This window comes from Fukomys damarensis, unplaced genomic scaffold (assembly GCF_012274545.1).
Source record: "Fukomys damarensis isolate Sample0158 unplaced genomic scaffold, DMR_v1.0_HiC HiC_scaffold_12, whole genome shotgun sequence".
In the NCBI taxonomy this organism is placed as follows: Eukaryota; Metazoa; Chordata; class Mammalia; order Rodentia; family Bathyergidae; genus Fukomys; species Fukomys damarensis.
In genome coordinates, this window is record NW_022900924.1 from 29,662,218 (window position 1) to 29,676,443 (window position 14,226).

Here is a 14,226-nt window from a genome sequence, read left to right on the forward strand (position 1 = left end):
CCGGGCACAGGGCACAGGCACAGGGCTGACCCCGGCGGAGCGCGGCGGGGACGCGGTCACCAGCGTGTCCCCTCGGAGCGCCAGCCTCGAGCTGAATCCGCGACCTGGGGCCATGTGCTTTCTAGTTTCTAAGTTCCTGACAGATTGCCCCCACCCAAGCTGGAGTGTGTTCGCGTGTGTATGGCTGTGTACGTGCTTATGCGTGGTGTGAGTTTCAGTTAATTTTCTGTTTGGGAGTGCCACTTTCTAACGGGTTTCAACGAAATCCTGTGGAACAGCGAGTTTCTTCACATTGGTTTATTGATAGAAACCAAGGGAGCTCCTGCACCTGGGTGGATTTTGAAAGATACCAGCGAGTCCGAGGAATGGGTTATTCCACTGTTTTTGTTGAGCGAGACAAAGTGAGGAGTCAGGAGATTAGCGTGTCAGTGACTGAATGAAAGGCGACTTGCGCAGCTACTTCGATGCTAGTGGAGAACTGAAGAGTTAGGAGATGACTGAAGCGCGTGGTCTGAGTGCGTGGGGCACGGTTTTGTTTCCAGACTAGGAACGCTGGAAGCTGGGAAATAGTAATTCTTGATTATTGTGTCAAGGGCGACCAGGAGCCCATAGCAATCCGTCTTTGCAAATTGCCTGGTCTCCTTGACTGGTTGGAGAAGTTTTTGCTGAAATCTGTAGCATCAGCGAGATCGTCATCGAACTGTCTGAGAGAGAAGCCAGATCAAATTCTGCTTTTCCGTTTCTGCTCTCACGAGGTTATGAATAGACAGACAACAGAGTATTTTAAACATTTAAACGTTTTTTTGCTACTTCTTTGCTTTGTCTTTGCTTTTATAAAATGTGAATATTTTATAATAGAAAACGGTTGAGATAAGTGCACAGAATTATCCTTACTTTTCAAGGGCTTCACTTTTTTCTGTAAGAAAAATACTGGTTTTGGGTTCACTTTACATTTCCATATTTCATCCCTCTCAGGTGAGATTCAGTTTGCTCTCTGGTTACTGCAAATGTCACTAACTATAAATCTTGAGACATGGCCAGGATGTCAGTGGCTTTACACAACTTTTTGTCTCCAGAGTTTGTAAATACATCTTTGGCAGAAATGCAGGGAATTTCTGTGAATGTGATTTTTTCTTGACTTTATGAGATTTGCCTTGTTTATTTTGAAGAGGTTGATTTAGACTTTCCAGTTTACCTTGGAAGATAGCTTGTGCATGCATAAGCTTTCACATCTTAGAAATTGCCTAGTAGCCTTGCTCTTACCTTTGCAAGTGATGTTATTAAAGGTTGCCTTATTAGGCAGCTACAGAATCACCACCCATGCCCACTGAGACTGAATAATCCCTTTGGGGAGACACTGAGAAATCATAGGACACACCACTTTTACATTACTTAACTGTTTTGATTCCTGTTGCCATATTGACTCTTTTGTTGAAAAGGCTGGAGGGATGACATAGCACTTTCTTTAAGGAGGCTGCTCCTGTAGCTCATTTATTTATCAGGTGAAATGAAATTGGATATTAAAACCAGTGTAACTTCTTGTTTCATAGAAACATGTTTTCCAGTGAGTTATTGAGACCACTGTGATGACTTTTAGTACTTTCTGAAATCTGGGTGGGGAAAATCCAATCAAATTTAAATTTAGTCTTCTAGGATTAGAGTTAATGGTGGATTCTTTGGCAGGAACCATGTTGGGATTTAACACTGGATTTCTGAAGATGCTTTTGTAATTTTTATAGGCATGTGTAATGAAACCATGTATAACATGTGGCTTCCACACACCTGTCCATCTAGTAAATGAAACAGAATTCTCCCTGAGATTTTTATTGACCTCTGAGGTCCATTATCAGTGAAAACAGGTTTCTAATGAGGTGAAGCCCAATAATGAGAATGCATCATTTTAGCGACTGGCACTTACAGATCATTAACACAGGTAAGAGTTTTATGTTGCTGATCTTGTACTTGAACAGAATTGGGGAAGGAGAGTGACAGCTGAAAATAGGAAATGGCTATACACCTAATGGTTAGCTTACACATAATACATTGCAATTATGGTGTATTCCTCAGAAAATAAACACATTTTCAAAATAAAAATTATTAATAAAACAAAAGATCATGATGTACGGATTTTTCCATTCTAATAATAATTGATCTGATGATCTCGTTTTGTAACATTTAGTAAACTTGGGTAACAGAGGCTAGGCAGATCCATAAAATCAGTATTCCATAGGGTGCCTGAGTACCAACTATGTAAATAGACACAGTAAATTACAGCTAATTATTAATTCATTTAAATTCACACTTACATGCCAGGAAAACTTCTAAGTATGTCATATGTAACATTTCATTTAATCGTGTAACTAGCCCAAGGAGGTAAACACTATTATTATTCCTATTTTATGTTGAAGAAAGACACAGTAAGTTTAAATCGACCCTTCAGTAATTTAGAATGCTGTATGTGGATCGAGGTAGTTTGATTCCAGAGCTGAAGTTCTTAACATATATCTTATTGCACAGCATCCAGCCCTAGCCTGTTTTTAAAAAGTTTTTTTAAACTGGGCATGGTGGCACACACCTGTGAGCCCAGCACTCTGGAAGGTTGCAGCAGGAGGATGCCAAATTCAAGGATAGCCTGGGAAACTCAATGAGACCTGGTCTCAAAACAAAAAAACAAAAAAAAGAAAGGGGCTGGGGATGTAGCTTAGGTGTAGAATACAGAGGGTTGAGGGGTGAGGGAGGGGGAGAAGTTCTTTTTAATTTATTCACATATTCTCCTTGGGAATGGAGTTGGACGCCTTCTACCAAGTAGGTATTAAGCAATTTTTGTGGCCACTTTTGATTGTTATAATAGCTGTAGGGTTTTCTGTTGGCATTTGGTGCTAGGTTAGAATGCTAATTGTCTTATACTAGATGGACTGGTTCCTCACAAGATCTTATTTCTCTGTATCTCATAGATGCTGCATAAAATTTCTCCTGCTCTTTTATGCCTGCAGGGGCTTACATATTAAAATGGTAGGCTAGGCTTAAACTGGGAATTGTGGAGTGGGGAAAGGTATCTGAAGTGCCAGATGAAATGGAGAGTTTTAAAGGGTGATGGCAATTTGATGAAGGGATATTGAAGTGTTTATTTATGTTAATGGAACTCTGCAAATGTTTTCTAAAGGATTAAATAGAAGGAAATAAACTCAACCCAGGTCTTTAAGACATCCAGGAGAAAAGACTAGACGTGATGCATCCTATTAATATTTATCCTTTAGAATATACTTTTGCAAATGCTGGCACAATAACATGATAGAAAGGGGTAAGCATGGAATTGAGTCAGATGTCATGCTAGGAAGAAATGAATAAAGGCAGACAGAGCCAGTAGTTTAAGTTCTGGAACACGAGGAGACTGAGATATATAGAGGTTAGATTTTTCAGATACCTAATGGAAATTTTAAGAAGGTGTGCCTACTTTGCCCTAAACTGTATAGGACATCTCCCATCTATCCATCCATCCACCCACTCATCCATCCATCTATCCATCCATCCATTCATCCATCCATCCTCTAAAATGTATATCTGTTTCAGGCACTTTTGACCTGTATTCAAAATATGCTAAACATAACAATGTATATCCACCTCCGCCCCACAATAGGCAGGTACAGAATTATGTTTCACTCAGTCTCTGTAGCTGATATAGAAACTTGGGATCAGAATGGGAGTGGCAGATATTTAGATTTTACAAAGAATTAATGAATTTTAAAACAGGGCATGTCAAGAAATTATGGTAATAATTTGGAACAATAGAAGAGGAATTGACAGAGTTGTTTCATGTCCCACACACTGTGCTGGAACTTGCTTTTCTTATGATTACTGTTTTTTGGAGACAGGGTCTCACTATTGTAGTTCAGACTGTCCTTCATGTCACTATGTATGCTAGGCTGACCTCAAACTTTGGTGGTCCTCCTGTTTCAGCTTCCCAAGTGCTGTGATTACAGACAAGGAACTTTAAAAAAATAATTTCCATATTACAGACAAAAAGTTGAGCTCTGTCAGTGTGTTGTAGATGTTATAACAAAGTACCATAAGCTGGATGGCTTATGAACAATTAATATGTATTTCTCAGAGATCTGGAACTAGGAATTCCAGCATCAAGGCACTGACTTCTTTGGTGTGTGGCAGGAACTGTTCATTGGCTCATAGATCTACCTGTGTCCTCATATGAGGAAAAGGACAAATGAACTTTCCTGGGCTTGTTTTAAAATGCCACTGAATCCCATTCTTGAGGATTCCCCCGCTATGACTTATTCACTTCCCAGAGATTCCACCAGCTGCTACCACTGCTTTGAGGTTAGAATTTCAGTATAGGAATTTTTAAAAGAAAACAATATTTAGACCATAGCATGAGCAAACAAGAGATGTCTGTGTCTAATAAAGATACAGTTTAAAATGATCTGTGGTATGCCATTTACTCATTAGTGTAAATTAGTTCAAAAATTTTTTTCTTTTTTGTTGGATCAGCCACATTGATGAACATACAAATTTAAAAAGAAAAGGCTGTGCGCACTTTTTAAAATGAAGAACAATTGTATTTATGAATGTTTTTAATTCCAGCAGTAGTCATATGAAGTATATAATACGGATTATTTTCAGATGAGGGCACTGAGGCATACAAAGGTCAGATAACTTTGCTGAAGTTTCCTACCTGTGACATGGAGGGATGAACTCTGGATCCATCCTGTCTTCTCCAGAGCCTTTTCCTAATTGCCATACTCTGCAGTGGGATTTCCACCCTGGATTTTTTCATTCTGCACTCTCAACTTGCCACCATCTCTAATCTTTGTGCTTAGACTAGGCCTTTTTATCTTTACAAGTAGCCCTTCTTCCTCTTGTTCCCCAATAAACCCAAACCTCTGTTCTGTAGTTTTAGCATTCCGTACCATACTGATAAAAAGTGATGTTCTATTCATATACATTTTCTTAGTGTCTCTGTTGTCTGTTTCAGGATCTGTCCCCATATCTTTACTTCTTTGTTTTGTCTCTCATGGAAGCAATTCTCTTACTGCTGTTCCACGGTAATCCTTTCCTTGTATTTTCCGGATTTCACCTTTTAGCTTCTCTTTAGGTAACCTCTTTCCTTTCTTTTATTTCCAACTCGTTCATTTCAACCTTTTCCACCCTCTTATGCCAAGTGTATCCAAGTCTTCCTTTTTCCATCCCTTCCTCATCCATCTTTGTGCTGTCTTGTCTGTGTACACCTGTATCTTCACCTGGCTTCCTCTCCCTTGCACCTTCAGTTTCTCAAGAACAGGTGCTGCTTGGTTTCTTATAATTAATCATTCCACCCGTTGATGTCTAGCTTCCCCTGCTAAACTTTCTTATTTTACAAGCATGGCCTGGCCAGCTATTCCTGTTTTCCACATTTCCTTGCACCTGTCCTTTGTACGATTATTGTCATCGACAGTCTCCTCCCCCACTGTCACGTGTATTTTTTTACCTTCTTTCTTTATTCTTCTTTCTGTTCTTCTCATGCCACAGATTCGCTTCTTTGTTAACACTGGCTTCCGTTGCGGTCTGGATTTAACCCAGACTGGTACATTCTAGCGTAAGTCTCTTTGAAGCTGCAGACTTGCATTTGCAAATATAAACATCATTTTTATCTATTTCAGGCTCAGAATACCTGTAGACCATCTCGAGTCAACATTGTCTGCTGTATATTTTCAGGCACTTTGCCCAACTTCCTCTTTGTTTCATTGGAAACATTTCTGTTACTTTTCTCCCACCTTACCTCATAGTTATATTAAGAGCTTTAGGTGACTTGATTGTGAAAGGCCTTTGTATGGCCATTGTATCAATGTAAGTTAATATTTATATTTCTATTGTTTAAATTTCTATCAGTATTTATAATTCTGTGAACAGGAATGAAGAAATACATGTTGATTAGTTCTTATTCCTGTTTTCAGCACTTAAGCCTAACTATACTATTTTTATTCCTACAGTATTACAGTTACGTCCTGGTTTATCTCTTTCATAGCTTCTCAACTCATTATTTTTATTATATGTATCATTAAATTTTAAATTATTTTATGGATTAGCAGGTGATATTTTGCTACATGTATGCGTTGTGTAATGCTCAAATCAGGGTAAGCCTATTTTCTTATTCATTATTTTTTAAATATTGAAAATATTCAAAATCATTTTTTCTAGCTTTATTTTTACGGGGAATTCGACACAGGGCCTTTTGCACTAAGCTATATCCTCAACTCTTTTTACTTTTATTTTGAGGCAGTTCACTGGTTTGCCCCACTGGTTTCAAACTGTGATCCTCCTGCCTCACCCTACCAGAGACCTAGGATTACAGGTGTGCAACAACACACCTAGCTTCTTCTGGCTTTTTAAAATTACATAGTATACTATTTTGTTACCAGCGGTCACTCTACCATAGAATAGAACTTCTTGCTCCTGTCGCACTAATACTCAATGCCCATTTATCAGCATTTCCCCGTTCCTCTTCCTTCTCCCACCTTTCTTCAGCCTTTTTAGCCTACTGTAACCACCATTCTCCTCTCACCTTCGTTAGATTCCACGTATGAGTGAGACTGTGCAGCACTTCACTTTATGGGCCTGGTTTATTTTATTTAACAGTAATGATCTCCAGTTCTGTCCATATTGTCACAAATGACATTTCTTTCTTTTTTATGGCTGAGTTATGTTTGTGTGTAGGGGAGAGGTGGAGAGTAGTGCTCTATTTCATTTTTATCAAGATTGATTTTTAAAGTCAATCCTAGTAACATTATCTTTCTTAAACTGATTATCCATGGAATGAAATTAAAGCATCGGAATATTTTTCTTAAATATCACCTATTATATTCTAAGAAAAATTTGAGTACTTTACATGTTTTACTTCATTTAATCCACACATAAGCATACCAAAAGGTAATTTCACTATCTGCTATTTGTGATGAAGAAAGTGAAGTCCAGGGATATTAAGGGTTTCTGGAGAAAGCCCTTCATATAAAGGTATGAAGCTCTGGAAACAGGCCACACACCTAAAACCTGCAAGACTTTGGAATATAAACCCAGGCTGACTAAAATCTATGTTCTCAACTACTACCCAGTATCAAAAAGATTTATTTTCTGGCATTATTTACTTCTAAAAACATTTGTTAAACACCTCCCTTTTTTGTTTTTGTTTTTAGAATTTATCTTTAGTCCTTCTAAGGAAGAACTGTGAAGTGTATCAAATTTTACTCTGCTTGCAAGATAACAAATTAGTCTGCCACAGTTCGTAGCTGTTGACAGAAGACATTCTTGAGATAAAGACAAGTGTCTTTATTAATCTTTGGTCCAGAGCACACAGTGTGAGCGCCATGTTTTATAGGGTCACCATGCCCTTTCCTTCCAGCTAAGTTTCATGCTAGTGGTGGGGAGTGGGGCAAAAGGACACCATTGTACACAGTCACAGCTCAGAAACAGAGCGTAGAAAACCTTTGGCTTTGCAAGAAACACAGGAACAAACCTGGACAATCTTTATTTTTACAGAGTCTTTACTATCATGCTCAGGAAAGAACTCTGCCCTAGGTCCTGACAGGAGGCGCTTGCTATTTAAATATCCTTCCAGGAATAAGAAAGGTGAGACCCCCCCCACCTCCCCACTCCTGCCATGCCAGGGATCAAACCCAGGCCTGATGCGTGCTAGGCCAGCACTGTACCACTGAGCTACACCCTACTTTTTGTAAGAAAAGCAAGAGACCTTGGAAAATTGTCTCCTAACTCTCCTGACACTTTCCACCTCTGTTCTTGGTTCTTCTAACATGTTTTTTCGTTTTTTGTTTCATTGGTACCGAGGATTGAACTCTGGCCCTCGCGAGGCAGGCAGCAGAATCACTGAGCCAAATCCTCAGCCCGAACACAGGTTTTTGTAAGGCTTAAAAAAGTTTTGTTCTTTCTTTGACTTCAGCGCTTAACTTTCCCACTTTTCCTTTAAATAGGTAGGGTTTCATTGGAATTAGATGAATTTAGCTTTAGTGAGTTTATACAAGGGCTTGAGTTCTCATCCCCAGTGTTTGTCTTTTCTCCTTTGGCATTGCAATCAGATCACTAACCCAGGTACTTAAGATGTAGTCAGGTTCTTTTCTTGTTACTTCATTCATTAAATATTTATTCAGTGTCAGGTACTTTGCTAGACACTGAGGATACAGAGGGCAGTGAGGCAACAAATACTCTTTCCTTAAGAAACTCACAGTCCTGGAAACCAGAAGCACACAGGCAAACATGCCAACATGAAATTCCAGTCCAGCTGAAAGAAAGGAAGAATATAGGAATTCTGCATAGATTGTTAACAGCTTATTTGTTTTTGTAAGCTTACTCTTTTGATTGGGGGTTATGGGTATGGAAGGTGATTTTTTTTTCCCAGTAAGTGAGAAGAGCAAGATGTGAACAAGTTTTCCCCTTTAAGGAAGCCATAATTCAGGTGGATGTGGCTGCCCCCTCCTGTAAACATTTCAGCACTCAGGATTGCAAGTTCAAGCTCAGCCTGCACAATTTAGCAACTTAGTAAGAGCTACCTCAAAAATTTAAAAAATATATATTACATAAAAATGTAAGAGAAAACCATAATTTGTTTTAACAGTATATCTGGAGGAAATAATCTACATGGTCTCTCAGTGAAAAGATGAGTCTAGTGCAGCTCAGATAGGATGGCTCAGGAAGAATATTGTATGTCAAGCGTTTGTGTTTGTTTTTATCTTTCAAGTTTTTTTTTTGAAAGCTTGCAGTGATCTAAGACAGAATTTAGATTTTTTCAAAAGCAGCACATCCATGGCTTTTACTTAGTTCCTTCACTGCTGTCTGTTCCAACTTCATCCTCTTAACCTCACACTGTATTCGAAGATTTTAAATTCTGTATCCTACCAGGGCTGGCTTTAAAGGAGGCCCATACCAGACCTAGACATTTAATTGCATGCTTCCCATGCACTCCTAGTTTAGCCATGTCTGTCTCGCCATCCCAAGGTTGTGCAACCTATAAGATGGAAGATGTGTCAACAAGTGCAGGTGTTTTGGCTTTCTTTGATTCATACTGTGCAAGGTATTCTCCCCTTAGCGCTTTTGCTTCTTCATTTTCTCCTCAGATCCAACGAGATCAATGTTGACATCTTTACTATCTGTAGCTCTCCTTCCTGTGGAGTTGTCCACATCCTCAGGGCCATACTTGCTTTTCACTTCTGGTAAGATAGTCTTTTTCTTTTTGTAAGACTTGATGTGGTTCAAGCAATGTAGGATGTGACTCAAGTCAGCAGCTGAGAGTGGAGAATGCTTCAAATAGCACCTTATCTGCTTGCAGTGGAACATTCCACTTGGTCAGCTCTTGTCTGCCAGGCAATCCTTGGGCACCTGAAGGCTGATGGGGCTTTTCAGGTCTCAAAAACTCATAGCCAGCCGTATCAGTAAGCTGTGTTGTGGTGAAAGGAAAGAGGACAAGAGGTTGGATCCAAAGTTAAGAGAGAAGAAGACATATCAAGATTTTGGACACTGCAGTGGAACCAACAGGGAGCCAGGAAGACATTGACTAAAAACAGAAGAGTAACAAGTCAGATTTGTGTTTTTAAATAAAGGCTAAGTCAGAGAGCAATGAAAGCAGAGGAAGGAAGTCAAACTGGAAAGTTTTATCAGTGGACTATGGAGAGTTGGTGTTTTACAAAAATGGAAACAGCCGATGAAAAGGAAGAGATCCAAAAGATTTATACTAAAGGTGAGACTTAATGTTTGGAGATGAGCAAGAGAAAAAGACAATATAACTTAAAGAAAATAGAGCAAAGCAGACATCCAAGAAGAAAAAAAGAGCTTTAGGGGAGAAGAGGATGAATTCAGTAGAGACTCTGTGAGCATTTACTTGCCTATGGAAACTCACTTCTGTCAGCTAAACATTTCATAGAGAAGGGACCCATTAGGGTCAGAGACTTGGGAGAGTCATCAGGGATAATAGTGTTTGATGCTGAATTGGTGGGATACAAATGAGGAGAAAAGATTATTGAGGAAGGAAACTTAGAAATTTTAATATAAAAGAGGAGGGCAGATGAAACAGAGCTTGTGGCAGAGATTAAGAAACTATCTGACATGAATGGGAGGAGTGGTAAGTGTTCTGAAAGGTCTCAGGGAAGTTGCACAAAGTAGGAACTGGGAAAGTGGAGTGTCAGTCATGAATAAATAACTGACTTCAGCTTCTAAACACATCCAGTAGAAGAACACTGTTCTGTATGAGGAAGTAATTTTCAAAGCCATGGTGACAGTTTTGGTGACAGAAACTGGAAATCCCCATGGAAAAGCCTCCTGTGCACTCTTGCTTGACTGAACCTTTACTCTGTTTCTGCCACTATTCTCAGACCATTACTCCTATGCCCAGAAATGCCAGTAGAAAAAAGGACCTCCGTCCGTACTACTCCAGTGGAATTAAATACAGATAGTCTACATCAGGTTCAACCAATAACCATCAAGGCCTTTGCCTTGGATGTACAGAGATTTCAGAAATAGATCATATAGAATCTCCACCCCAGATGTGTTTATAAGAGAGTATTATGTTTTTTTGTTGTATTTAGTCAAATGCCATAAAGGATTAGAATAAAATTAGTACTGTAATTCATGGGGAAGGACAGGACACATTTATAAGAGGAGATCATAGAAAGTTTAAAAGTGATACTGGAAGAAGAAGTAGATTTGAGATTAGAAGAGCAGTCACTGTGGAAAAGAGCAATATGCAAAGCAAAGCCTTGGAGGCTATAGCAGGACAATATCTCCTGGGAATTACATACACTGTGGATGAATGATGTCAACACCATTGTCCCCATGCACAAGCAGCTGCACAGGACATCCTAAGATCTTGAAAGCACTCCACACTTTACTGCCTAAAGGGTATTGCTCTTGTTGAACTCATAGGATTCTGTCTCTTTGAGGCCAACCACTAAAGTCCAGTACAAAAGTTTCCTATTTCACAAATTTGTCCATCTTCTTCATATAAGAGCAATTGTGTACCTTTCTGTCTCAGAAGTCTAAACTAACTTTTATTAGACACAGGTATATGGGGCTCTCCAGTTTTTTTAAAAAAAATCTATTTGATAACCATGTGAAAACCATGAAGACATGTTAGGAATTAGTAAAGACCCAGCCGCCGACTCTGTAAAATCAGTTCCTTGTATATAAATTATGTGGCTTGTCAACTCGTGATCTGGAAAATGCTTTCTGTCACTCTTCAGTGGACAGTTTTCAGTAGTGTTTAGTGTTCCTCTTTATTGATACGGTTAATTAGGAATTGACAGTAATTCTGAGCTTTATTGGCTTTTACTCTTGAGGGAAGAGGCAATCCCAGGAGTTTTGAGCTTTCATTTCTTTGAATTGTTAAGAAAACTATTTTCATGGTTTCATGTAGCAGATGCTGACAATGGGAAAATCAACCTAATTTTAAACAGTTTTTTCTTTCTGCTGCTCAAACTAATAATATCCAGTAGCAGGACCTGAAGATTTTTGTTATTTTGAGAAGGGCTTAGTTTATAAACAGAAGTTTATACAAGGATCTTATATTCAGCAAGGTGACTGTAGTTAATAATACTGTTATTATTTAACATTGGCCACTTAAATATATGTGGATGTCTGCCCAAGACAGTACAGTATGGTTAATCCTCCTTTATAAAGAATAATAATACTGTTACTATTAACTGGAACTTGAAATTGGCTATTAGAGTAGATTTGAAATGTTCTGACCACATGCGTACACACACACACACACACACACACACACACACACACACACACACATACACACACACAAAAGATAACTAGGAGTGAAGGTGATAGACATGTTAAATAACTGGATTGTAGGAATCATTGCACCATATATATTTTATATATATAAAATCATCATCTTATGCATCTTAAATTTATATAATTTAGTTTGTCATTTATGTCTCAGTAAGAGTTAGAAAAGTATACAATAATAAAAGCATAGTGAAATTGTATCTTCATTTATTATGGAGCTTAAACTAATTTTGGCTATCCCAGCTTTCAAAATCCAAGAGATAAGAAAACAATTCTCAGCATGAATAAAGTGGGAATATATCTTGACATCAAAAATTCATTTTCCAATGCATTTCACAGTTTGCTCATGCTGAGAACCACTTCTTATCTTTTGAACTTTTGAACTCCCTGTGTATTGGGATGAGCAAAAATGAACATGGGTTTCCTCTAAATGCTCAGGATTACCAAATGTAAAGTAAAAGAAGTAGGAAGTCCAGACACAGCAATAGGTACTGGCCAATTATATGATAACAGCATAGTATCTGTATTGGGTTTTAGGCACGTATGTGCCATCCTGAATTTTGGTATAGGTAACACTATCAATACCAGCCATTACATCATACAAATGTGTTGCTTCCATTGTTTGAAAAGCCAGTTTTACTTGAATTCAACTGACAGTAACAAGTCTGGGCCGGAAAACAACTCAGTCAGCATTCTCTTTCTTTTATAAATATATTTACCCTAGAAACCCCATTAACATTTTAATTGTTTCACAGCTAAAGTTCCTCTCCATGCCACCTATAAAAGGCTCAAGTTCATTAAAATTTAAGGGACCAGAGAGTTCATATTCTATTCTAATGACCTAGTGATGGTTGTAAAGGCTCTAAATATTTTTTTGGTTCATTGAACAACTGAGGGCTTTTTGTACCAGCTAACTATGCTCAAAGGTAGGTTGTTGTGTTGCTCCATTTGAATTTTGTCAGAAAGCTTTCCCCATCTTTTCCCTAATTTAAATCATAGGGTGTCTTAAAGTCTCTTTATTTCTATAGTTAGGTTCCACTTTCATAAAAGCCTAAGTATGAGCTCAATGATTGTTGAATTAAAACTAGTCATTTATAATCCATCTTGAAGTTAGGCCTTTCTGCCTCCAACAATGCCCCTCCCATAAAATATTTACCCCAAATTTAAATTAATTACGAGAACTGGAAGCACTTATTCCTCTGTGCTACATATTAGCTGGAGAAACTCACAGTCTTTGGTGTCTAGTTTCTCATTGTCTATTAAATTTTTATGTTTCATGACATCATTGCTTTGTTTCTAAGGTATATGTGGTTCAAGGATTAATTAGCCTTAAAATATATCAATATTATAACCAGTTATATACAAAAATATTTATTCTGATACTGGGGATCGAACTCAGGACCTTGCCCTTGCAAAGCAGGTGCAACACCACTGAGCTAAGTCCCCCGCCCAATATATAATTATTTAACATTGACCGCTTAAATATATGGGAATGTCTGCCCAAGACAATATTGTTTGGTTAATCCTCCTTTATAAAGAGTAGTTGAACAATCTTTTTTCTTCAAAGAACATTTCTTATTCACAATAATAAGAAATGGGAAGACTGAGATGGAAAGAAGTAAAGTTTAATGTCCAACTGACCCAAAAGCCTTAACCAGCAAAGTGCATTAAAAATTATTAACATCCCAAATTACCTCAGTATAAGTTGGTATATCGGGATTCAGGATCTATTTTTAATGTTAGAACTTGGTGATATTAATAAGATGCAGATTATATAAAAACAAGAATAACTGGGAGGATATGATCACTTCTTCCTCTTCCTCTTCCTCTTCCTCTTCCTCTTCTTCATTTTGTTTTTGATACCAGGGATCAAACTCAGGTCCTTATGCTTTCGAGGCAGGTGCTAGAACCACTGAGCCAAATCTCGGCCCCCCTTTTTTTTAAAATCACTTATTCCCTTCTTAAATTATATTTCCTATGAATGGGTAAGCCTGAAGAATAAAGTGAAATGCACATGTGATCATCTGTACTACAACTAGATCTTACGGGTTTGCCCATAGTGTGTGTTTAATTTCCAAATGCTCTACTTTGACTTTAAAAACATGTGGCTTTGAAGGCATGGCCACAAGGTCCTAGTTGATGGTAGCAAAAACAGGTCAGAGTAGATTTTAAAATGTCTTACATCAGGGTGGTGCTTTACAGACCAAATTGTCACTTGAAGCTTTTGGAATTTTTAAAAAAATTAGCAATGATTCGGAGTTGCAATTTGGGCCCTCATATCTAAAAGGTTCGCCTTCACTGGTTTAGGGGATATATGTAGTTTCACCATCTCTTTGAAAAAAATTCTTGTTAAAAATACATACCATAAGTGTTCCCATTATAACCACTTTAATGTTTTATTTGGAAGTGTTTACAATATTCACACTGTTTTGTAAC

The 14,226-nt window shown here is 38.1% G+C and overlaps 1 pseudogene; it reads right to left on the bottom strand.

The window, feature by feature from the left end:
* Positions 1-8,928: 8,928 nt before the first annotated feature.
* Positions 8,929-9,414, bottom strand: LOC117285749 (annotated as a pseudogene).
* Between the last annotated feature and the right edge of the window lie 4,812 nt (positions 9,415-14,226).